A 26,289-nucleotide genomic window follows, 5' to 3' on the forward strand; every position below is an offset into this window, starting at 1 on the left:
TTCATATAAGTCGCTACTGTTCCACTCAATATTGTTAATTTAACTAAAACAACGGGGTTAGAATAATAAATTTCGAAACACGCGTTAAAAATAACAAACATGTTTTTTATCTCAAGGTAAGGTATTGGTTTGAATTTCATCCTTTAATATTTAACAGTGTATATAACAAAATATTATATAATATGATTAAATAAGATTATATCCTGGGCAGCCCCGCGCTTTTTATTTCACCTTGTTACCTATAGCTATTTAAGTGATTCAAAATGTTGTATTAAATGGCAATTATTTTTTGAAAGCGTTTTAAAAAATATCGACAACGTCAGTCATCGGTGACCATCGAAGTGTCAGGCGTCAATCACATATGAATGACATTCAATGAGCTTCTGTAATTTTTTAATCGAATATTCATGTATGAAGAGGTTTAAAAAGAGAAAAGTCTTGAGATCTAAAAATACTTATATACCCACAAAATTACCGTATTTGATGAAGATCCTTTCACGAGGATAATGCGATTGACTCGAACGAAGCAGCAGCGTCAAAAGTCTGTCTCCTTTTGTGGGCGAACTTTCCACTTCCTCTCCGATTATTTGAGCTACCCGGTTGCATGATACGCGCGTCTATTCCTCGCCTTGCGCGACGCTCGGTTCCCGAACAAGGACTGCGTTATACAACAAACTCACTTCGCACTCGGCACTCCCGCGTTTTACCATCCCGAAGATCCGCCGGCGCTCGTTGCGCGAGCACTTCGAGCGGACGTGCCGGGCGCGGATAGAGCTCCGAAACGTGTCGGACACGCGGGAGAGATAACACATGCCGCCCGCGCGAGAGAGCGGAGTTTACGAAGAGAGGATGCGATAAAAATAGCTCCTCGAAAAGCCGTTCCGATTGTGCCCGCTCGCTGTGCTCCCGTCGTCGTCGTCGTCGAGGCGAACATCTGACTCGAGTATTCCGCGCGGGACGCGCCTCCCTTTTCAACCCCCTACGAGAGGAAGAGAGAGAGAGAGAGTTTCGCGAAAACTTTTCGCGGATCGAGTTATCGCATTTCGGCGCTCCGCTATTTTGTTTGTCTTGTTCGATTTGCCCGGGAGCCCCCTTCGCCGTAAATTCGAGTTAGGTAACTCGCACCGGGGGTGCAGCCGTAGGCACTATGAATCATCTCGCCCCCCGCGCGCTACGTGGTCTCGCCGGTCTAAAATTCTCGCGCTCGCGATCGTTGTGTACTCAGCCCTTTATTTCGTCGTCGCGAGAAGAAAAGAGGGGAAACTTGAAATTTCTGCAGCGATATCGTCGTATCAGCGTCGCGAAAGAGCGCGGCGCCGCTCAGAAGAGGGAACGATGACCGCGAGGGAACGATGATCTCTCCCCCTTCTTCTTCTTCTTCTTCTCCCGTTCGGGTCGAAGTAATTTATTTATCGGTACGTGCGTCGTTTGTAAGTCACGCCGCGACTGTCGCGAACAGCCCCCCTGGTGATCACTCTCTCTCTCTTTCTCTCTCTCTCTCTCGTGCAAGTTCTCGAATGCGCGAATGTCATCTCTCGCGTAACGTATCGGCCAAAGTTCGCCGTGCTCGCGCGGACACACCGCGATAGGAACGCGCGCGATATTCCTCGCGGGTGTTCCGAGCCCCCCGTTCCGGGCTTGAAAGCCCGGGGAACGAATGCCGGAAATATATGTGGAACGGCGTTCACGCGCTATCTGCCGCGCCGCGAGCGCAGGAAACGCGCCCAGGGCCGGAAATGAAGGATGTAACCGGGGCGGCGAGGAGCGGCGACCGCGCGTGCACATGTTCCTAATGAAATTCTAACGACGCGTGCGGCACAGAAACTCGCTTGCAGATATATTTATACCGGGGCGCGAAACCGGAGCACCGGCTCCGTCGCGGATTTCAGATCTTTTATGCTTACAGACGCGAGAAGGAAAAGAAAGGAAAAGAAAACGCATCTCGCGCGCTGGTCACGGCAAGAAGTTGCATGTTTTCCGTCCCGATTTTGTATGTACGCCGACGAAAGCGTGTTTGTTACGACATATCGATAACGTAAATCGAGAGAAAGCCGAATGCTGCACGCGCGAAGTCATGAAATCCACATTTAGCAGATATGTATCTGCGCGTATCCCGCGCGGGTATCGGGAACGGAGATCGGCCGTGTGTTACAATTCGTACAGATTATATATACGTATATATATGGACGCGATTTCGTATCGCGCCGCGCCGGTTCGATCCGATAAGTTTCGCAGCCGAATCTGCAGTCGAAGTTAAGCGGATTGCTAAGTTCGGGGAAAGGATTGCCGAACCGCCGCCGCGCGCCGGTATACGATCGTAACTTCCGATCCCGTCGAATGCAATTCGTAATCCGTTACGGATCCCTTTCGACGTGATGTCTTTTCTCTCTGTCTCACTTTCTCCATTGCCCTTCCGGCGCGGCCGAGTAACGCTCTTATCGCGATAACGCTCGTGTCGTCTATAAAATTTTTAGTGAATGAAATCTCTGACGCACGTTGTCGATCTTTTCCAGATTCATGTTTTATATAATTAAAAGATTACCTTTTTAAAGAAAGTCACCAAATACACGCGCCAGAAACTGTGGTACGAAATTGTTTTAATATATTTAATTAAAAATTTAAAATAACTGTGTATTGCAACATAAATAGGATTAATTAAACTAATTTCCACAAGAAAAATGCTTAGGTAAATAATAAGTGTGGTTTAACATTTCACAATTTGAAAAATGTTTTTCAATTTTATATATTTCGAGATATAGAAATTGAATCTGTTCGAAGAGATTGTCACTCCCGTTTTTTATATCCTGCTTGATCACAATAATTTCATGTATTTTATAACACTTGCGAGATCTATCAGAAACTTACATATTTCACGTACACATTTCAAGGCGAGGAACTAAGGCCCACTTTAAACAATCTCTAATTCATATCAGAATTAATTCCCATTCCCATGTTACGTGTCATGTACTTAATATAAAGAGAAAATCAGCGCGAGAGAGGAGACGCTCTTCTGCTCAAGAAGAGAAAATTTCGATAAAATTTTTTATCGACCGGCGGACAATTTAGCCTGAAGGCGCGGCCCTTGACTTCGCAGGCAAGAGTCATTAAAATTTCGCCCGTAATTCCGTGATTTGAGAGGTCGAGCACGGAAAAGGTCGGGTCGCGCGAGTTGCCCAGCTGCATTAACAACCCCGGGGGCGCGTCAATTCGCGGCGAGGGGTGCCCCGATATCGACGACGCCCGGAGGAGACTTCCTTTCTTCGCGCTCTCCGCACGTGCCCACGATGTTTAATGCAATTTCCCTTATCGCGGCGACGAGTTTTCCCTCGTTCCCCGCTGCGCGCCGTCGTCGCGTCGCCGCGCCGTTGCGCGCGTCCCGTCCGCCCACACCGTCCTTTTCCGCGAGAGAAAAAGTCTTGGCCGGAGCGCGCGGAGCAATAAATTGCAGCTACTCGAATCAACTTTTGAATTACGACTCGGGAGAGCTCGTTACGACAACCGGCGAAATCCTGTTAGCCGCGTTGCAACCGTAATGAACTCGTCCGACGTAGCTGATGGTATAGCGGGCGCGAACAGAAGACCACAGCACACCGCCGATTCCGCCATCCAGAAGCTGCGCGAGCGCGCGACCGAGAAGTGTTCCGCGATATGCTATATCGAGATCGCGTTGATTTCACTCGGCCCCCGCTAGAAAACTTCTTGATTATTAATGGCTAATTCGACATTATACCAGTCTCGCGATTTACTCCGACGTCGCTCGCTATCGTATTCCCTTTAACGATGTACTCTCATTTATTCCGCAAAACTTCACCGTACTTCGGTTCGACGCTGATGTATTCCCGTCATGGGTAATAACGATTCTCGCGATTTACTTTCGATTCATCAAAAAGCGAGAACTTGCACGGAGATAAAGTATTCTCGGAAATATTGATGCGATAACGTGCGCAGATGCGTACGACGTCGTGAACAAAATTCACAAACTTCGTGTAACAACATTTTGGTATCGCATCTTTGTGACTAAAAAAAAATATATCTACATTGTTAAATTCGTGGTGTCAAATTGTACTCAATTTAAGTCATTTTTAACCATTCCTGTAGATCGCCACTGCTTCTACTCAATATGTCATTAATTTAACTAACCCAATAAAGTTAAAATAATACACCGTTTTGTGTTAAAATAATACATTTCGACACACACGATAGTTAAAAGTGGCAAAATGTCATTTAACTCGAGTTATTGGTTTAAATTTCATCCTTTGATATTTAACAGTGTAGATGACAACATCAGCCGTTTTTCTTTATTCAACGTCCGTACCAGAAGTCACGTCGTATATTCGCATACAATTTGACAAAATGTGTCGCAGGTTTGAGGATAAGCATAAAGTTTCCGCAGATATACCGTATATTTTACGTACAGCATGTTTTTACGCGACGAGAGCATAAAGGTGTGACGGAAACTACGAGAGAGGAGAAGCACGCTCGTACGGTCGCTCGTTCGAGGTCTCCTTCTTGCAGCTACTAAAAAGTTTGTTACCTTTTTAGGGAAGGTATTGTCTTTAGTAAGACGAGGGAGAGAAACGACGGGGCTAAAGAGGGTTTTCACGCGAGCCACTGCGAGATAAGGCGCGGGTGGGATGGGGAATGGGCGTCGCTACGACATACGACGGGATAGATGCCGATAAGAGCAATCCTGAGGGTGCGTTTCCACATAGGACGACCTAAGTGTCGACGACGAGAATGCGCGGATAAAGATCGCCGACGAGGGGTGAGGGGAACCCCGACGCGATATTATTAGCGCGTAACTCACGGAAGTAATATAGCTACGATATAGCGCACACCGCATGTATTACATCTCGAAAAGTTATTATTAAGACAGACTGATTTATTATTAAAGAAGGTTACGTGCGCGCAGGATATCTCACAAACGGAATGTTTAAATGCTAACCGCGTGAAATGAATTTTTCGCTAACGCGCTTTAATTTGTCGCTGGACGTCATTTCGCTCTCACGTGACATGACCGTTTAATTTCACGTGCAAAAGAGGAAAAGGTTTACCGAGGAATCTGCCTTGCTTCTCGCTACTCCTATTACGGCAGCACACGTTCCGCAGGGCGATATCGCCGGCCCGATAAGGGGGTTCGGAGACTAAACGCCGGAGATCGCATCTGGCGAATAATGCAAGCTCCTCCGAAATAACGTCGTCATGATTTATCATATATATATATATATATACCGCAGGATATAATCAACAATTCCAATTCCCGGCCGTTACTCCGACCTTTATCGCGCGCAAATTTATCGAGGATTTACCCATGTATTCCTGTCACAGATCTCGTATTCTCGGATACATGGCACGAGCGATCAAACTAATTGTAAGACTGTTATAAGAAAGATAATTTCGTTAAGAAACTATTTAAAGACTTAATTAGTCGACGTCATTCTTGAATTGTTTCATAATTCGAGTGCAAGAGAAAAAGCTCCTTTTTAGTATCCTATATAGCTCACGTTTAATTGCTGCTATAATTACGAGTATATTATTTTTGCGACATTAATGGCCGCATCGGGATATTTCTCTGTCCGCGTATCTGTGACCTATTTAACTCTTTTTCGGATATACGGCGCAAATATTCGCGCATAACGCGCACTGTATGCGATCCGCTGAGAGTCGTACCCAGCTCCGCGCCGCATTAAATTACATTTATTATTCTCGCGACACACCGCCGTAATACATTTCGTCGACAGCAACGCTAATCTACACTCTCACAATGAATGCGCTCAGGCAGCACGCCTCATCAATCACACTTGCGAGGAAAGTCCTCCTCCTCCGGCCTCCAGAGGAACTGATTTTCATTAAATTGATATACCGATTCCCCGTATCTCCCGCGAACCTCTAACAGCTGCTGTTTCCTAAGCAGATGTTTGCGTGCACACGTTAGAAGTTAAAGGAGTTATATTTAATCTATTACTAGGTCACAGAAATGTATCATCAAGAAATTTTCGCGAGAAAGATATTTTTCAATAAAAAAATTTAAATATATATATTTAACATTCCCCTTGAAATTTCTGATAAAGTTATTTTACTGGAAAAACGTTTTCAAAAAAAAATTTTTTTTAGCAAATCTATAACGCAGTCATTAATTTCTGCCATCTGCAAACAAACTCGTGATGTACTTATTAATTTATTGTTACTTGCCAACAAGTATTTATACATTCGTTTGTTAATTCCTTCCGTTAATTCTTTCTGAATCGATTTCAGTAATTTATTTATCCGCAGTCATGTCCGTGTCGACCGACTTACGGCTGTCAGAAAAAGACGGAGTAGGAGAGGAGAGAAATAGGGGAAAGGGCGACAGAGAAATGGGCGAAAGGTAGACGATATCGAGAAGCGGAGTTCGAGTCTCGGAAATACTATAAGCAGGGTTGTATTGTAGGAGTAGACCTCCACTGCCATTGTCCGTAGGCGTGCGGGTGAACCTATAGGTCTTAAGATCCAGTCTGGTTTCTTGGGACAAAGCCTCCGCGCGACGAGGCTGCCAACAGGGGAATGCACAATTACACACGCGTCGTCTGCTCCGTCTCGTCTGCTAAGAAGCCTTAATTAACGCGGGGCTTTCGGCGCGACGCGACGCGACGTCTCGCCGCCGAAGTACATCTCGCTCCTTATAAGCGCGAGCCCCCTTTCTTTCTCCCGTCGCGATACGGTAATCCTTTAATGCGTTTATGATTAATCGTGTCAACCGCCTACGCGAGACGTAAAACAGGAATAACGCAAGCGAAACAATAAAGATACATCACGGTCGATGAAGTTGTACGATTCGGGAGGATCATCTCGCCATGAAGTTTCATTTGCGACGATATTTCCAATCTTCAAGAGTATTGGAGATGATTTTAAGTATGTATGCATATGCCCCTTCATCCTATTTTGTATGATCGACCCTTAACTCGATTGTAACTCCGAATCCGGCATTCCTCTCGCAGTTTCCATCCGCACAGGATATCGCACGCGCATCGCACTCGTAGATCCTGATTGAAGGAGCGATCCCGCGGCGTAAGAACGGGGGAGGGCGCGTTATGTGCTCTGCATTATGGAGGTCGTCCGGCCATCCGAGAATGTCAGGGCGTTACATAAAGGCCGTTACCAGGCGCACGGTGGACGACGAGAATCGTCGGGGCGCTCTCTGATCCTCCTCCCTCGTCGCGCGTCAGGTCCGAAAAGGTCAAACGTGAGGGAAAGACGCGCGCTCCCGGCATTCGACAGCATCATCAGCGAACGACGTTGGCAACGATCTCCGTGGACAAAAAAAAAAAAAAAAAAAAACGCGAGATACGAAGAGCGGACGCTTGAACGAAATCTCTATATATCTTTTAAAAGCGTTTCGACAGCAGCAAGGCGACGTACTCGAGAGACCAGATTTTATTTGAATTGCAATATTGAAAAGTCTCCGCACGAATAAATCATTAATCCTTACAAAATCGACATTTAAAAATGTATATTCGAAAAAATTTGACCGAGAAAATAATGATTTTACGATGGCAGCGTAGCTGCACGTGTAACGAAATAAAGATTGAAGTGTTTTATTGTGCCGGTCCTCCCTCTGGGCCACCCGACAGCTGGGAACAGTTCCTCGGAGTTTCGGGCTTTCACGCATCCCCTTTCCCTCTCGATAACTACATAGGTACACATAAAAATAGCTAGTAACCTCTTCAGGTGAAGGGCTCCTGCGGGAGCTACGTTAGAAGCACGTGTCGTGAATTTTGGATATCCGATTCCGGGCGCGTACCCTTCGTCATCCCCCTTCGTGTCCCACACCCTGCCTCGGCACGACATCGCCAATATTCGACGTCCCGAATCCACCTTTCGCTCGGTCCTTTTTGCTCGGTCGTCTGTCTGCTCGACCACGATCGCGTTGTCTCTCAAAATCTATGGACAACGCCTGCAAATCCAATGTTCGCGCATACGGCGACAATAAAGTATAATTCGATTCCCTCCCGTTTTGAGGGGGCACCGAGCCAGAAAGAAACGTCTGATTTATGTCATTTCTCGCGAAACTTTGATATTACGATAACGTATCACTGATCTCGAGTGAAAATTTTTCATTCCGAACAACGACACGGTAAAACGATTTCTCGCGCGAATCAAGCCGCGGCTTGAACGTACCTAATCGCGGCTATCTTAATAGCTTCGTAAGACTTCTCTGCCGTTACTTTTTATCACGAACGGAAGAAGCTTAATACGACAGCGCCGCGAATTTCCCGCGAGAAGCCGAAACTCTTTTACGCGCGGCGGCATCGACGACGCCGACGGTGCAACAAAGTTTTCCGCGTTAGCGCGGCGTCGCATAAAACAAAAGGAGAGAGAGAGAAAAAAAAGGGGAAAAAGAATGTTTCCTACACACCGCCGGGACTCGTTTTGGATAAGTTTCGTGCTAGTTGGAGACGCGTCTCTCGAAGGATTTCAAAAATTACTTACCAACAACAAGTCCGCCGAGGTAGACTAATTTCCGGGGAAGTTCGTGATCTGAAAAAAGAACAAGCCGTTCTTGATGCATTGCGATTCTTAACTTCACTCTGTTAAAATTAAAGCGTGGAACGCGTGTAAAAGTATGCAAACAACAGACGAGCACGCGCCCTTCAAAATGCTTCCACTTTTAATGCATATGTTCTATAACGTACGAAAGAGCATAGTATCCCCCAGTGGGATTTGCACACAACGTTCTACCTCAGCAAGTTTCATGATATTATCACGTTTATTTATCACTCGTCGCAAACAGAATGAAGAAACAGATTACGATATCCATTACGATACGTTTATCAATCCCTATCCGCAAAAACGTTACGTTTTACGGATAAGGGGAGGGGGGAACGTCGCGTAGAATTTCGATTACACAGCTATACGCACAGATTATCTTCTCCGAGACAACTCTGTTTGCTTATAATTCAATTAATTACGTGTCATTGCGTAGGTGAAAGACCTCGGTACTCACTACTCGCCGATCGATAGCTCGAATAACCTTCGGGTCCGCGACATTCTAGTTGTGGAGTACGATTAGTTCGTAACAATCTCAGACAGCGCGAGAAGTTATATCCGCCACGGTTATACAACGGTAGTTAACAAAGCCAGATACAGTAATGAGCGGTTTCTCGCTCCGCGAGGTAACGCGCGGACCGGGGGGACTAAAGATTAATTCTGCGTCAGGGGCACAAATCCGCGCGTGGCATAAATCTCCGGGCTCCGGGAGCCCGAACTCCTCTTAAGGAGCGAGTATACGCCGCCCGTCTGCCTTATTCACCTCGGTTTACCTCCACATTACATCCCGGCTCGTCGGTTTCGTCGTGGCACTTCATCGTCATCGCTTTTGTTCGGTTATCTTCTGTACGAGACAGGCTGGAAACAAATCGGATGCGCCTCATTCTGTTTATATACCGTGATTTGAAGAACAAAGGGATAATTATATGTATATAAAGACCGAAGATTGTGAAGGGAACTATAAAAGGCCGCTCATAATTTCCGGATTATTCAGAATATCTGTGATACACGCGCATCTTAATCTTTAATTTAATTTGTTATATATTTCTTTCACTTCTCTTTTTTCACAGTCAGGATAATTCAAAAATTATTAATTAAACTATATATATTTATTTAATAATTATTTTTCTAATTTAATTATATTTGTCTTACTGCAATATTATGAATAACTTGTCTGAAGTTTTCTTTGTCTTTTACAAATAATAGCTCAATATTTTCATGTCAGTTCCGCAAACGATTCCTCGCGTAGGTGCATCATTAAATTTCAAAATTACAATCCCGCGGACGAAATGTCTAAATCCCCATACGACCGACGTTCGTTTCAAGTCTGTTCCGCTCGTCAAGATAACGTAAGCTGTGTGGGAGCGGGCAAAAAAGCACGGAACAAAGTTGAATTGATGCAGCAGCCAGGACGCCATTTGGTAACTTTGGTAAGTTATAAAGCAACTTTCTCGTTTAAGACCAAAGTAAACTGAACGCACACTGAATCGAACCGAGCTGAATAGACGGCGGAGTGTACTGGCTGCTTTAGACTATGACACATTACACGGCGATCAAGATCGATAGTCGCAATTAGACGGTAGCTGTCTTAGGGAAAGGGGCGAATAAGAAGTACAGCTGCAACTTTCTACGATGTCGCCGATGTACAACGCGATGGTGCCGAGATGTATAGCGACAAAGAACGTAATATAAAATGGTTGACGTCGAATAAATCACGTTCGCCGCATCCGCGGTTCTCGTCACAATCGACGGCGACGCGGATCTGTGTTCGCGGAACAGCAACTGTATTTGCCTTCATCGAACCGCCGCGTTGAGCGAACGCGTTCTGTCGATCTCGAGAAAAACTAAGTTAGCTAGCGAGAGCGATCGACCGACCGACTTTCTTCAATTCATCACGGTAATAATTGTTCCTGCAATACGGAACGATTACTAATACGAGTCTAAAACGAGTCGTTCGTCGATTCCGGATGTAGCGTTCGCATTTAATTTTGCAACTATATAATTCCAGTTAAAACAGAGCGTCGAATTTATTCGCTCGGTCTTAATTAAGGGAGAAGACGTCTTTAAGATAATTTCGGAGTCCTCATGAGATAGGAGAAAATTGTACGCCCTCGAAACGCTTCTTAACATTTACGATACACCGGTCGAAATATAACGACGGGCTAAGTTTCACAGAATTCGTCCTTATTTCCCTCAGTTTTGTAAACGGCTCCGTACGTATGGTACCTCGGGGACTTTTCGTATTTCTCTACGCGAACCTGCTCGCATAAAGACGCCATTATCAAAACGTCTAGACGGAAAATTCCTCCGAGGGAAGAGAGGCGTGTTCGATACGCACTGCCGCGGTATTATCTGCTGGATATTACGGTGCGAAAGAGCAAGTGGAACTAATCTGTAGAATAAAAAACAAAACGAGATCATTGCGTTGTTAAGTACCGACGCGAATTATTAGCAATCGATACAAAAAGAATAATTGGAGGCGCTCTTCAACTCACGTTTATAATTTAATTAATCGCCTCGCGCGTGAGGGCAACCGTCGATCGAACGTTGTTTTCGCGGATGCGTCGAGTTTTACGTTGTGTCCCGCGATTATATGACAGAGGAATTTTGCATACTAATGCATATTCATTCAGTATTTAGCGCCGGCAACGAGTTCGCGGCATTAAATAAAAATGTAATTTGCCGCTCTGTAATTTTGAGGCTGTTTCACCGCGAGTGTGATTCAATTAGCGCGAATGCAAATTACGTAACGTGCCCGTTTATTTTCGCACAGGAGTTTCGATGTAGATAACAGTTCGTGTGTCAAGTACCAAGTATTAAGCTAGCTGTATCAGGTAGTGTCAAGTATAATACGGTCCCCGAGAAATATATTGAATGCTAATTGAAACGAATTTGTCGAATTTTTTGGTATCACATTGACAAAGTGGCACTTTTAAGTTCCAAATGATACTATCAATTTACAAAATACCACGCAGTACACGCTCGTGATATTAAGCTAGTTAAACTGAAGAGGGAAAAGCGATATTATGTCACTGTGCGCGCTCAATATAACGCCGCGCGATGTAAAAACAGCGTGCTTGTATTTGATAAACCGATGTTCATCGGGTACCTCGATATGTCGTTCGTCATTAAAACATTTCGTATCCACGAGAATACTGTAATTACGCGGGGAGAGAATGGAATCTGACAGCGAGCGGTCCATAGCGTTTTGGACGGGAACGAAAACGCGACACTCGCATTTTGAAGTACGATCGAATTCCTGGCGTTCTCGCCGTTGCCCGGGCAACCGGATTTTTTTCTCCGACGTCGAATGGAATTACGCTGTTAATTGCAGTCAGGCACGAGATCTGTATAAAGTGCGAAAACGAAGTGGCAATTACGTTCTATCGACGAGCGAAATGTGTTCGTCGGCCTAGTGCCGTCATCGATCGCCGCGGAGGCGATAATTTTATCCCCATAGAGTAACTCACTTTTAGATTTTCAATATGAGTCAGTAAAGCTCTGAATTTCTTCCAAAGATTCCAAAGAGTAGTTTGATACAATTCCAAAATAATTTTGGAGATATTAAATACAAGGAAATAGAATATTCTCATAGTGACCACACACGCACCAGCCTCCCTTCCTCTCTCTTTTTAGCCATATCCGTTTTCCTATTTTCCGCTTTTCCCTCTCCGCTTCTCCTTTCCCTTTGTAACTCTCTTCGTAATACTATGACTTTGATTTTCAAAAGTACAAAGAGTAAACCGTTGAAAAATGTCGGTGTAAAAGAGACGCTAGCAGAAATTAGTGTGCGCACCTATCGCTGTGGGGTATAAAAAAGAGTTGCGCAAAGCTAAAATATAAGAGAAGCATTTTTTCAAAAATTTAATTCGAATACTAACGGAAGAAAGTTCAGGGCTTATATTAAAAATTATGTAAAATAGAAATTAATTTATAGTATAAAAATAACTAAATACCACAGCAATATAAATAATTATCTTTATTTGACAATACAATTCGTTTTGTGTAATTCTTTGGATGTTGCTGTGGTAGGCAATTCAGTTATCTTCATTCGCTATTAAGAATTGAATGTCTCTCAACTTTAACTTTCTTTCACTTGGATACAATTGATATGTACAACAAAACCTTGATGAGAATTTGTATAACGTCTGTATAAAATCTAATCTAAAAGATTAATTTAAATTTAAATAAAATTTAACTCGTGTACAGACTTAATACCGGTGTATCCTTGTAGGTCTATTCGGTTATCCCGTCCATCGATCGATTCTCGAGAGATGCTCGCCGACGGCGGCGGGCTTAGTTGATTGAAAGCCAGATTAAAGTTTTTCGCGGATTCCATTTTCGTGGATATGAAACGACTAAAAGTTCATTTCGCCTCACAAACCGTCAGTTCCGGGCCTGGATTAAACATCCGAGGTTATCGAATTCAATCGGAAAAATGTATACATTTGCATTCGTGATGAGAATACAGATTCGAGGAGTATATCTCTCTCATTCTCTCTCTCTCTTTCTCTCCCTCTTTCTCCCACGCGCCGCGTATCATGTAACTTTTGAAATAAGTTTATTTAAATGCATAAATGTATGCGTGTTCACGGTAGTCCGTGAATGAAGCGAAACTGGAGAGCGAGTTCCTCGCCATTTATTTCGTCCAATACACGTCACAGCGATATCGAGCACTATTTACGGCAATATGACATTATTTTTAATGGAAAAAAAGTATACAGTTTCTTTTGATGCGCTTCGTTTTAGGATAATTTTTCAACGAAATTCAGATATGATCTTTTCGAGATAGAAACGCCAAAACATTTTTGCAAATCATGCGCTTTCGCGTTTAATGTTTCGTATATCGCCAGAGGCAAGAGCTGGTTTCGATTAACGAATAACGAATAATACTAATCGTCCGTTTTCTGTACATTCCATATGTAGCAAGACCCTGGACGCTCACGATGTCGCGATATGACACCGTGATCGAGCTTATTGCGAACACATGGTGCTAGGAGCGCGGTGCGAAAACCCGACGACACACACACACACGATCGGCCCTATGACGCACGTCGCGCGTGAAAAGCGTGTACACACGGTTCCGTGATATGAGCGTGCGTGCGTGCGTGCATGCGTGCGGGACTGTCGGTCGTTGAGGACACCGGAGAGCCCGAGACATCCGGTACAATACCCTCTCGTCGCCGGCTCATAATGGGCCGCCAGTTCCTCGCATTGTTCGAAGGCTACATTATATACGCGCCTAAATTACCGCGACGCGAGATCCGCGTTTTCCAGACGCGGAAGTCTTGACGGACGAGGGGGTTACCCCGAGAGAGAAAGAGAAAGAGAGAGAGAGGGAGAGAGAGAGAGAGAGAGAGGGGGGTGAAAACGACGAAGTGCACTCTAATGCCGCGATATCCTCGCCCTCAGTGTTCGACTTTCATTAAAGCCGACTCGCCAGATTTTTATTTTACGATAAAAAAACAAGACGTCTGATTTAAATGAAGTTTTTTTCAGATACACGCAGGAATAACGAGGGGGGTCTCTTCTGATCGTCGGTCTCGCCAGTGATATCGTATACGCGTCGGGCTGTGCAGAATATTAGAGCAACGCACGGAATCGTGCGCGGGGTTCATTACCGCGCTTCCGGTCGCGCTTCGCGAAAGCTCGTCGGGTGATTACCGCGTTCCGCGCCCGCGTCGTCGGGCCTCGGTACTTCGCACCGGGTCCCCCCGTAATGAATTTCATTCTGCCTCGTACGACGTACGTGACATTATTAGCCTCGAGCAGAAGAGGCAACGGCTCATTAGGGAAGTGTTACGGCTTTTGATCCGTGCGGATCCATCCTCCGCGCGCGGTATGAATATGCACTTGATTGCCGGATAACAAGCCGCCGTCACCTCCCCGCGCGATGCAGCGCGACCAACGATCGAGAAACACCGGGGCCGAATCGCGAGTGATAATAAATCGTTTGTCACGTCGCGGTCGCACGGTATATCGACGCATCACGCGTTAATAGAGATATTACGTTTACTTCGGTGCAATAATTGCACCAATATTTCTCAATTGAGAGTAAAAGCTCTCGGGTGACGTATTTAGCGGACAAAGCGTACCCGGGGAACTCGAAAGGACGTCTTTCTCAACGTTGCGCGCTGGTAAGACGCGATTACCGGAGGCAAGTAAATACGAGAAGCGTCGTATCCTCTCAGCCGCGAAAGTCTCATTTTACAACCCCGAGGCGAGGCAACGCCCAATTTGGGGAACCTAATCACCCCGGCGCGCAGATAAGGCCGCGCTTCCATTCTTCGCCCACTCGCTCGTTGCACGCTTGACAAGCGCGCAAGATTAATACGAGGATAATTCATCTTCCTTCGAAGACACCGCCGTTCCTCTCGCGATCCTCGCTAATCAGCGAGCGAGCGCGAGACTAATTTATTCCGTTGGTATTAGTATCGCGCGCGGGGTTTACGGCGCGGATAATTAATCTCGCGCTACCGCGTATGTGACCTTGGAGCCACGAGGAGGAGCGGAAGATCCGCGAGGAACCGACCGCGACGACGCGGAAACGCGCTGCTAACGGAGGCCTCGCGACTCGTTAAAAATTCATTTTCGCGTTATCTCCTACATTGTTCTTCGCGATTTACCTCCGATCACGATCGCTTATGCATTTGCCTCTCGCGATCGATACGCTCCGCTCCGCTCCGGCCGTTCTCGCGCTGTTTTCAACTTCGCACGTTCGCACCGCGGATCCGAGGAGGCTATAAACGTTTACGCAATATCGTACCACGTTAGTCTTGAAATCGCGACAGCCACGCGACAGCCGAACGTCACGAATATACGAACGAGAATCCCGCGGGCTTTAAAGGCCGGGAACGTAATTGAATCTCGCGAGAATCCCGTCTTTCTCCGCGAGCTGTTTTCTTACAATTTCCCAAGGAGGATTCACCGCTGACGCGAATCACGTAACGTCGCCGTGTTGCGCGGCGAAAACACGCCAAGTTTATACGCCGTGAGCGGCGGCGCGGCGGTTGCGCGAAGAAGAAGAAGAAGAAGATATGTTTCTGTAATCCACACGCGGCGCCGACCAGTTTTTCATCGGCCTCCCCTCGGAGAGATAAAACGCGGAGGCAAGGGGCCTGGCCCCGCACTAAATATATCCGGAATATACCCGGCCCGACAAGAAAGCGTCGTGTCGAGTCCACGATGCCTAAGACCAACCTACTCTCGAGACCCTCGAGAGTCCGCGGGGAATTATAAGCAGTAGCAGCTAATAACCGCGTCGGCTATTAACCTCTTTCGAGTTATCGTCACTTATACGGCCATTAATAACGTCGACACGTCGTACGTTGTTTCTAATTAAACCCCGAGTTGTAAGGTATCTTTGCTATTAAATTTCAAATTAAATCGACCCCGCGGTTCGCCCGTTTGTCTATTCGGTATAACAAGTTTACGTTGTTAACGCTCGTACGGTCTCGTCCGCGAGCTGATTACTTTACCAAGTAATACATCCGATATCTCTTCGTACATTTATATACAATTGATTTTAATTCTCGCGTGTACAGTACGGCTCAACCGAGTCTGTACGAGTGTAACCAGCGCCAGGTGATATCCTAGCGAGATCTTGGTACCAACAAACACGTGCAAAGAAATAACGAAGGATCAGGCTTTAAAGACGCAATAAAGTATCTCTAAACCCCCGACGGGGTTTTCTCCCGGCACCGTGATTTCCTCGAAACCCCCGGCTAATTTGGAGCGATCGTATCGGACGTAACGTCGTTAAGTCTCGCGAGCATCTCTATGCACTCCGGAGCATAACGCTGATGCGCGTCGTCGGCGTCGCGGGGCGGGTTGCGCGCACGCGCCCACATGTTTAATTCATGACGATGCATTACTCATTCATTCATGCGATCATGCGGAAGGCACTTCCGAGAAGAATGCCGTAATAAGATTCTGGAAGAGATGTCTTCCTCGCTTCTTCCTACTCCGCGCCCGTCCTACCCCATGTTGATATACTGTAAGACGCAAAGGGGGAGACAATATAAATCGCGTGGACCGAACGAAAATAAAGAAATTCTTGCATCCGAATTGGCGAGGGAGGAATCTTCGTTAAAGAAATTCCCGGCGGAGAGGGACGGCGCGTTGTTTTCCTCCACACCGTAGCGACAATGATCAGACACAACAGTCGTGGTTACACCGCACAAAGATACAGTTACGTTGCTCGCGTAAATTGGAGAAATACAAAATCGCGACGAGAGCTAATAATCCACACGCTCGCGAACCGTAACTGGACCGTACGTTCTTCTCGTCCAATCAAACCTCTACGTGACTCATCAATAATGGGGCCCTTCGAGCGAAACTTTCAAAAGGAAAAAAAAAAGAACCGCTCGCATTGAGAATTACCTTTTGATTAGGGGGCATCCGTCGCGCACGGCCGCGTCGTCAACGGAATTATTATATCTCTCCCCTTCACCTTAGGTACGTTAACGTGCATTGCGGCGCGCCGCTCTCTCCGGCGAACGCTCCATACCGATCGCATACCGCGTTGCTAGAATGCAATCAAACCGCATCCGTAGCTCCGAATGCACGCGGCACAATAGCTATTCCGCCAAGGTTTTACTGAACCGAAAAGATCACTCCGGTAAAAAAAAAGAGGAGTTTTAGGAAAATGCATTTTCGGTTGCCCTTTGAAACGGCGTTACGGACGCAATTTCGAGACCTACCTCCACTGACGACGATTTGAACAATCGAGATGTGAGGAATCCAAAATTCGCGCATCGATCGAATATAAAATGCGGTCCAAACTCGAAATAAAGATTTTCTTGGTGAAAATAATACTTCCTTGCGTATAGCAAAATAGGAAATACATATAAAATTAAGAATTTAGCCTAGTGACATTCGAGGAAGAAATTTGAAAAACATTATTAATAATATAAAAGTATAAAAAATTACAATTGTATGCATATTGCATGTTACATATGATATTTTTTCAGACCCAAGAGGATGCCCACGAAACTCGAGGTGTAACGCATCCGCGTAATTTATTTCTGACGATATGGCGTCTAAATATAAACTCATCCAATGTACTCTCTCACCTCCGATGATTCATCCGAGGCTCATAGTCGAGAATAAAGCATGCAAATTTGTCTCCCTTATCTAATCTACCGCTATACATCTTGCGCACCGACGTTATATTTAGCAATAAAGGCACTCTCGCTTCCTGGAGTCGATAAAACTTCCTCGACGGCGACGTCACTCACGTCGAGCCCAAAAGTTTTGCGGCGCGCGGCCGGGCAGAAGTTGCGACGTTAAGGACAAGGGCCGTGTATAGAAACGGGCGTTGGGAAAAAAAAAGTACCCGGAGAGACGCGAGGCATATTTCTCTGCCCCGCGGGATTTGTATAATCGACGCATAAAGAAACTCGTTTAAAGTCGCCTCCGTCTTTTATACAGCAGTCTCGCCGAGTCGACGCGCGAGAAAAATCGAGCCGAACTTCACAGGGCGTAACGAACGTTATGGGAAAATATAACGACGTTGGTCGAATCCAAGGCTATCCAGGGTTAACCCGGGTTTTCTACGATCTTCAAGCAACTCGGTAGATTTTCGCCGCTTTAGATTTTCGCTATACGTACTCTTCACTACTCGTTCTTTTTTCGCCGCGCGTCAAAAAGCGGCCCTTTTAAAAAATTGTGAATGTAGGCAGCACAACTTTTTTCCTTATTATTTTATAAAAATATCGCGACGACTGTAAGTAATTACATATGTACATACAATGAGCGTAAAGAATCAGACACCGAACATAATTAATTTTCTCTAGAGGAAGTAATTAATTATATTTTCATTTCAAGAGATGAAAACAGGAGACATGAAGGTTTTTACGTTTGTTTCAGGACACTTAGTGAATAATATAAAAGTGCACGACAGTAAACTCTTATCTCGAATATATCTTAAAATAGAAATTAATTATTTAAATTTAAAATAAATTGTTGTCTTGATGCATTTCCTTCCACTTGCAAGATGAATAATTCTCCGCGGTAACTCGCGAATATTACAGATCGATACGCTTTTCTTAGTTTAGTATACTTGAAGTCGCGGGGGACCGGTTTGTCGACGCCGATCGATAAGGTGCGACCTGATTTAGCGAAGATTCCACCGAGAGGTGCTCCCAAAACAACACCACAGCCAGCGTTCCAAAAACCAGCGAATAAACATCAAAGTTTTCTTCTTTTTAATTCGCATTAAATTTTCCAGTCTGCGTATACTCTGATGATGGTTGAATACTTTTTGTTTCGTAGTCACCTATAAGTTTCTTCTCACGTGAATAGATGATAACAGAGATGATTATTGAATAATATATAACGTATTTAAGTAGCTACTACTATCAGCTTTTATTTTCTCGTAAGGACAAATCTGTAAAAGTGCGTATAGCATGAAAAGCATTTCTCAACCGTTTCGACTTTACCGTCGAATGCATCAGGCTCGTCGTACTTAGGCGCGACAGAACAAGAGGGTGAAGGAGGGAGCATAGACGTCAGCTAGAGTAGACCCGTTCGGTGCAGCTGCACCGAGCGAATTTAACGTGTACGACTGTATGGTCGCGTGAAACAATAACTTCCGACGCAGATGCACAAGGCACCGTAGCCGTAGCCTGCATCCGCCCTGGTTCGCTGCGCCTACATTGCGAGCCGCCGCTGCACTCATTGTCGTAGACAATTGAAAGCGACAATAGCGTTCCGCGAGTGTTCTCCGCTCTAAATTACGTTACCTAATAATTAATAACGCGAAGAAAAGCAGGGCGCCGAGAGAAGATCGAGTTTTGAGAAACATTTATCGTAATGCTTCTCTGCTCGCGTAAAAGCTTCCACAATCGTGTTTTCGTCGCGCGAAAGTAATCAAAATTTATGTCTTCGCGGCCACAATATCGTCTCTTCTCACGCTGTAAAAAGTGCAAAAGGAATCGAAGCTGCCGATATCCTGAAAATCTTTCGGAAATCTTAAAGCTTTCGCTGGTCTCGATATTAAGGGATTTCAATGCGCTACCTTTCTTCACGCTTAACTTTTCGCTTCGTGGATCTAGCAGTCGGGTCAGGTCATGCTTGACGGGATACCTCGCGGTTACCAGCGGACAGACCGCGGCCGGAAACGACGTTTCCTTCCTCGTGTATATAAGGACAGTGTCAGCAAATGCTGCCCTACAGCTCAGTTTGCCGCTTGACAGCACAAAGAAAACCGATTGTATCAATGGAAAAACCATTTATATCACACAGGATAGTCGCTTTTAGCCAACGCTTTTGGCTGAAAGCGACTTTTATAAAGCGACTGAAATAAAAGATTTTGTGTCAAAAAACGACCGAGTGCTATTTCGAATTATTAAATAGATTATCTTTTCACTTTCTTCGCATTCGATTTTCTTTGTTATCAAGAAATTAGCATCAGATTTTGATATTAAAGAAATGCATACGTTTTAAAAATTATCCGAATTTTTCAAAAATTTTTAAGATACCGGGCATTTAAAGAACGAGACAATATTTTTTCGTATATCGAAAATTTTGTTGAAATTAATTTAGCATTTTTTATCAAAATAAAATTCTATTAAAAAGACTAACACGTTTTCTAATCCTACAAAAAGTCCTTCAAATATAGTTTAATCTGCGTGTTTAGATCGCGATTTCCACAGGTCTTTTATGTCGCTGATTACAGATTCGAGATAAAGACTATTCAACTTACAATACGATGGCTTTAGAGATTCCATTACGGCCATCATTCCGCACAGTATTATTCGGGCCGGTATACAGTATATCTCGTTCAATTTCTGACTTAGGTACTAGATAAATGGCCACCATATAAATGGCCAGTCGTCGTCGAGTAACCAGTTGGAGTAGCAACTCTGTGGCGCAGTTTCCAACTCGAATCCCACACCGAGACAGAAAGAGAACGAGAGAACGAGAGGGAGAGAGAGAGAGAGACCGTCGTGCTTTTACCCGTGCCGAGTCAAGCCGGGCGCGCTGATATCACGTGGGATTTGAGACAAGGTGGCCCCGAGTCGTTTCAGCGCTATATACGACGAGCGGGTTTATTATTGCGCGAGCGGGGAAACGTCGGGCCGGCGAATACGTGCCGCCCCGTATAAAGCGATTACATTATCCGGGTGCGGTGCGCGCGCCCTGCCGCCTCCACTTCCGGGAAGAATATAACTCGCGACGGTTTTCGAATCAATTTTTGGCGGAGGGATCGACCCGCGAGATGATTTAATATCTCTCGCAACGGCGATATCGGCAGAATCAATACGCAGGCGAGATAATAACGGGGAGAAAGAGAGGGGGAGGGGGCACGAGGCTCGTATATCGCGCGAAGCGCCGGTTGTGTTATCGTCTGTTACCGAACGACGTGCAGGTATCTACGTAGCAACTTACGCCGAGTATTCATCCGTAAACTGGGGCACGCTGCGTGCTTTTGTAATTCTATCTCCGAAACGTCATCGTAACGGCGATGCCGGTAAAAGCTCGCGATAACGAGTTTAGTTATCCTTCCCTCTCTCTCTCTCTCTCTCTCTCTTTCTCTCTCTCTGTGTGTGTCTCTCTCTTTACGCGCAGGTAAATTTGCAATCTCGGCTTCCTTCCGCCTGTATATACCTTCCGTAAGTGCATCTCTCCGCGTTATCGTTTGTCTCTCGTAAAGGAATTAAATATTCTACTGCAGCTCTCTCGTATTAAATTCCAATTATGCGGTGCACCATTCGCTTTCACTCGTGAATCGAAATTATATTATAGGATTGGCTAACCGTCGATTGATAAGTTAATGTTATTTTATTACTTACTTTACTGGTGATCGAATGAAATATTTCATTTCTCCTACAGTTATTATTACTCTAGATATTTTTACCTCAAAATTCATTTATCTCATTGCAACGATGAAAAAAAACTACAGTGTATCATTAACGTTACATGCATCAATCGGCAACTTAAATATTCCAAAAAGAAAAAAAATGTTTCATCGTGATATGCATATTTAACAATCATATTACGATGAGATTTCACTTTATACTTGTAAAAAATGTCCTGTAGTCAGCACGAGTCCTTCTACATCGAATTATTCGAAATATACAATACGCATCGATCCGCTAACAACGTAACCGGAGTTATGCGATTCACTCAGTCGCGTCATTTCTGTCGATTCCCGAAGATTGATGTGAAATGAAAATAACGATGGCGATCGCAATGAAAGGATATTGACGCCACGTGGAAAAAACGACGAACCAACAGAACGAGAGATAAAGTCGCCAACAGCATTTTTTCAATAACGTGATCGAAAAGAAACCCGCGTCGAGGTGGTAAAGTATATGAGACAAGAAAAGGCCCTGGTGATGATTTCGCGTAAAAAAAGTCCATCGGAGGGAAAACTCGATGCCCAAACGACAGCGTGGATCTCACGAATAAACGCAGGCCTAGTTTGTTCGCTTCCCTCGTCCAACCCCGAAGCCAAAATGCGAAATTTTGCGGCGGCACGACCGGCCCGTACGATAATTTTATCGCGCCGAGGCTGGGTTTCTCGAATTCGCTGCTTCAGCTGCGCCTACTCGTTTACGAGGATCAGGTGTCTCGCGTCGCGTTCCTCACCGCCAAACGTCTTGCCTTGCAAAACCTAAACTTGCGCGCGGAAAATAGCGCGCAAGTCGCCCGGACCCGGTCGGCCCGGAAATCGCCTAATACGGGACGAACGCGCGAGGTTATTAAACCTACGACCGCCTATATAAAATTCCGGATGGACAATTCGAGACGTGTGTCCCGACAGGCGCATTCGGATTTAATACAACATGTTCTTTCTCTGGATCGTTATAAATTACGAGATTCAGGAACGCCCGTCTCGGTGGGAGATGCAGCAGATTAGCTTGTGCGGACATCGAAGGAATGTAATACGTGTGCAAGCGCGCAATACTCTCTCATACACACGTATGTACAACGTTTCTGTGACCTACGATAGAGCACGTTCAAACAGAGAATGCTATGTTGCACACACACGCACACACACATATCAAGAATAGATGGGTAACTGCGTAAAGAGGAGAATGGAGAACTGTTAGGAGAGCCGGAAAACGGAAGCAACGTTGTTGCTTCGGTCTTCAGTGACGGTAGTTTAATTAGTTTGTTATCCTTTTCATTTAACTTTGTTTTTCCCTCTTCGCTTTTGAACGGCCACACGCTGTTTATCGCACGTGAAGATTTTATGAAATATCCCGGGAAACCTCGGCTCTACTTTCTTTTACGTCTTCTGATATTTTTCATACCACAGAATTGGTACATATGATTAAATTATGCTTATATCTATATGTGTATGCGCAGACAAAACATTTTCGTCCTCCCAAGTGAGATAAATCTGTGCAGAACGAAAAATGTAAGGATTAACGCTACCCCGAATTATTTAAATGCTATTCGATGCTTCTAAAAATATTTATTGCATTCGTAATGTATTAATTTTCTCTGTTGCAGAAAAAGCGCATTATGTCAATTTTATACATAATCAAGATAGAAGTTGAGTCAGAAGGAAGAAGCATAAATTAAGGGAAATAAAACTTGTGTGTGAGGTGAAAAATGATTGACACCACCACACGTAAATAACTTACTGCTTACATCTTTCTCGAATGCTTCGACGCTCCGACGATTGCACGATCGAGAGACTTTACGACAACAAAACGGGTATGGCGTTAAAACGAGCTATAGAGCACTCGTCCGCGATAGTTATTCTTAGCCGTGAGCGATCGATGTAAATTTCAAATTCGCGGTGAATCAGGCCGAGTGATTCAGCTATTAACCGTTATGCAAGATCGTAAAAATGCAAACGCCGTCTCGGCGAAACGGCGCTACGCGTTTAGCGGAGGAACCTATGACACGGAAGCACATTCGGCAATGCGAGATGGCCCGGGGAATCTCCCGCGTCGATTTAGGAGATGCGGCCGCGGTTACGGTATTCCCTCCAGGTATCGACAAGGGAGTAAATTACGCGCGCATTATGCGGCGCTCGCTGCTTACGTACGGGAGAGTGTCGGCCGTCGTTATTTATTGCTACTTTTATCCGCGGTTATGGACGCGGCGAACGGAAGCCTTGGGAAGGTCGCGGTACCGTACCTTGAGATTCAAACGGATCCATCGAGAGGGTCTTATTGACGATGGCGCGTTACCGAGTACTCCAAAGTATGTACATATACGTTTTTTAACGTATATAAAACTGAAAGATCCAATAAGATACGAAAAATTATCCTCTCTGAGCTTTTAAGCAAGCGCATCGCGAAGTATCTCTATTTCCTCCCGACATCGGATTGAGTAAACGTACTTTGAAGCATCCGTTAGTCTCCTACGTGTCGTGATCGTTCAAGGATCATCCCTAGCGTAAATAGATCTTTCACCGTCGATACGATGAGAAATTGACGAGATAAGATCCGTCGTGAAATTAAACGACCGAGAGAGAATCGTGGAAGGTGCGCTCGCGCACCATTATCCCCCGCCGGGTTCGAACAACGATTACGTATCGCATTTCTGACAGGTGTCTGTCGATATCTAGCGATAGCTAACGAAGAGAGAACGAGAGCGAGGAAACGAGAGACAGAGAGTCGAGAGAGAGAGAGAGAGAGAGGAATGTGCAAAACAACTCATATCGGGGCATTGTTCGATCGTTCGCGCAATCAAGCGGGACGCTTTTCTTGCCTCCGTTCTCGCGTTCTCGGTCTCGGGAGATTCCATTGATCGCGAGTAAATCGCGATCCCCGTCGTCGTTGTCCTTCGTGCGGTCGTTGGATGCACCTTGCACCACGACCGGCTACCGCAGCTTGCCGACACAATTGCGCGCACCTCTCCGGCGGCCGCGTGCGTCGCGATAAATAAAGCGATATTACAGCCCGGCGGCCGCGGCGCGCCGTAGTTTCGCCGGTTTCGCCGATGCTTTCACCTGCGCTCGGAGCGTTTAAGAAGCGACCGGCAATCGCGTATTATTCCGCTTCCGTCCTCGACGTTCTCGTGGAAGGGAGAGAGCCACGACGAGAGAGGAATTCTCCCTCTTCATTTCGCGCGGTTCTCAATTGTTTTGATCTCATTACCAAATCGCAGTTTGCAAGATACGCGCATAATTTGTGTGCAACGATATCGCGCTCTCGACTCTTTGAGAAAAAGAAGAAATTTTACCACGAAATTAACGTAAAAACAAATTGTACCCGACAGTCATTTGTTACACAAATTGTTCGGTTAATACGTTTATCCGATCGAGGGTACGTTCGAGAGAAGCCCACCTGAACCGCGCTAAATCGATGTTAATTAAATTTTCAGTGTTACTAGCAGGGCGCCGCGCTTAAAGTGTAAATGGAATTAGAATTCATCGGGACAACGGTAACGGGCGGTAATTTTAGGATCGTCGTTTAATTCAAACTGTTCGAGTCGCGCGTAATCGAGCTCGCACGTTCTCGCATAAAGGAGCTTTGATCATTTCATTACAACCGTAATCGCGGTTGAAGAATATTGTGCAATTTTAAAAGCGCGCCATGTCAAACCCGAATTTGACGGGACTTGTCCGTCATCTCGGGCATATCTCTATCATTCTTTTTTTTCCATCGATGCGAATCGACGCGTTTAATCGGGTCTTCAGGCACGGGGATAAATTCGCGCGCGCATTGTGCCAGCTGTCACCGCACTCTCTGTCTGCGAATTACGCGGGCTTACGTCGCGAATAACAGCGCGCGTTGCACACGCTCGAAATTTACCCAACGACCGGATCTGTCTGGAATCCCCAGGAAAATGCGCAGCGATATCGACACGGACGCTGATCGATCGAATCGTATTCTCTTCTGTTGCATTTCGACCGGAAAATACGAACGCTGATATATTTGGAATTTGCGCGACGACGGGCGCCTATACGTTGTATCCCCCCCCCTCCCCCAATGAATGCCGCGAGTTTATCATTTTACAATTATAATTCTATGAAACATCCGACAGCTACGCTGCTATATCCGATCCGTTAAATATAGATATAATGCGAGATGCGATTGTGCGCAACAACAGGTTTCGTTATCGAAAACTCTGTCTGCTCTCTTCACTGTAATAATATTTATATTTTCCAAAGCTCATCAATAAAAATCAAAATGAATATAATAGTAAAAGCTCATAAAATTAAAAATCAATAAATTCTTATCAATATTCATCGGTAGATATTACCTGTTGTTTTCTACAGACACTTGTTTACATATTATATTATACGTATCTATATAATAAACATACTTCGGTAATAAAGAAAGTACAATTATACGAAAGCGCTCGCTGAACAAAACACGCCAAACCTTTTTGTAATGAGGCAAATGCACTAACTATAATTATCCTATTAGTTGGATTCAATTATCTTCAGCAATTACCGTAATGCTTTTTTAATAATTAGATTAATCACGAAATTAGAATTATCCTTCATAAACCATTTAAATTCAGAATATATAGAAGAAGTTATATACATATATTATGCACTCGCGTTTTATACGATTCCATTACGAGATTGCATTCTAAAATTCCTACATTCAACGGATCGTATCGAAACTACAGTGTTTTGTCGAGATAGCATTTCATCGCCATACAATCGCGATACATAACAGATTTTCAAAGTGGCGATTTCCTGAAATTCCGATTTCAAAATTCTCATCTGGAAAACGATCTTTGCTCCAAACTAACGCGTCGATCTAATTGACTAAAGTAGCACGGAATTCGTAACATAACCGACATAATTTGAGTAATTAAGTTGACGTCATTGATAAATTA

General features: G+C 45.0%; 1 protein-coding gene across 8 annotated transcripts in view; it reads right to left on the reverse strand.

Annotated features, from left to right (window-relative positions):
* LOC112459034 (ankyrin repeat domain-containing protein 50) overlaps nt 1-26,289 on the reverse strand; it is a 69,178-nt gene that overhangs the window by 18,887 nt on the left and 24,002 nt on the right. For 7 of the 8 annotated variants that reach the window (XM_025022922.1, XM_025022921.1, XM_025022927.1 and 4 more), the window contains exon 2: nt 8,470-8,517. The exons of the other annotated variant lie outside the window; for it this stretch is intronic. The gene's annotated coding sequence lies outside the window, so the exon portion shown is untranslated. The remainder of the gene's footprint in view (nt 1-8,469; nt 8,518-26,289) is intronic. 8 annotated transcript variants of the gene reach the window in all.

The sequence above is a fragment of the Temnothorax curvispinosus genome, unplaced genomic scaffold, assembly GCF_003070985.1.
Source record: "Temnothorax curvispinosus isolate PA1 unplaced genomic scaffold, ASM307098v1 QBEX01009448.1, whole genome shotgun sequence".
NCBI classification, from domain to species: Eukaryota; Metazoa; Arthropoda; class Insecta; order Hymenoptera; family Formicidae; genus Temnothorax; species Temnothorax curvispinosus.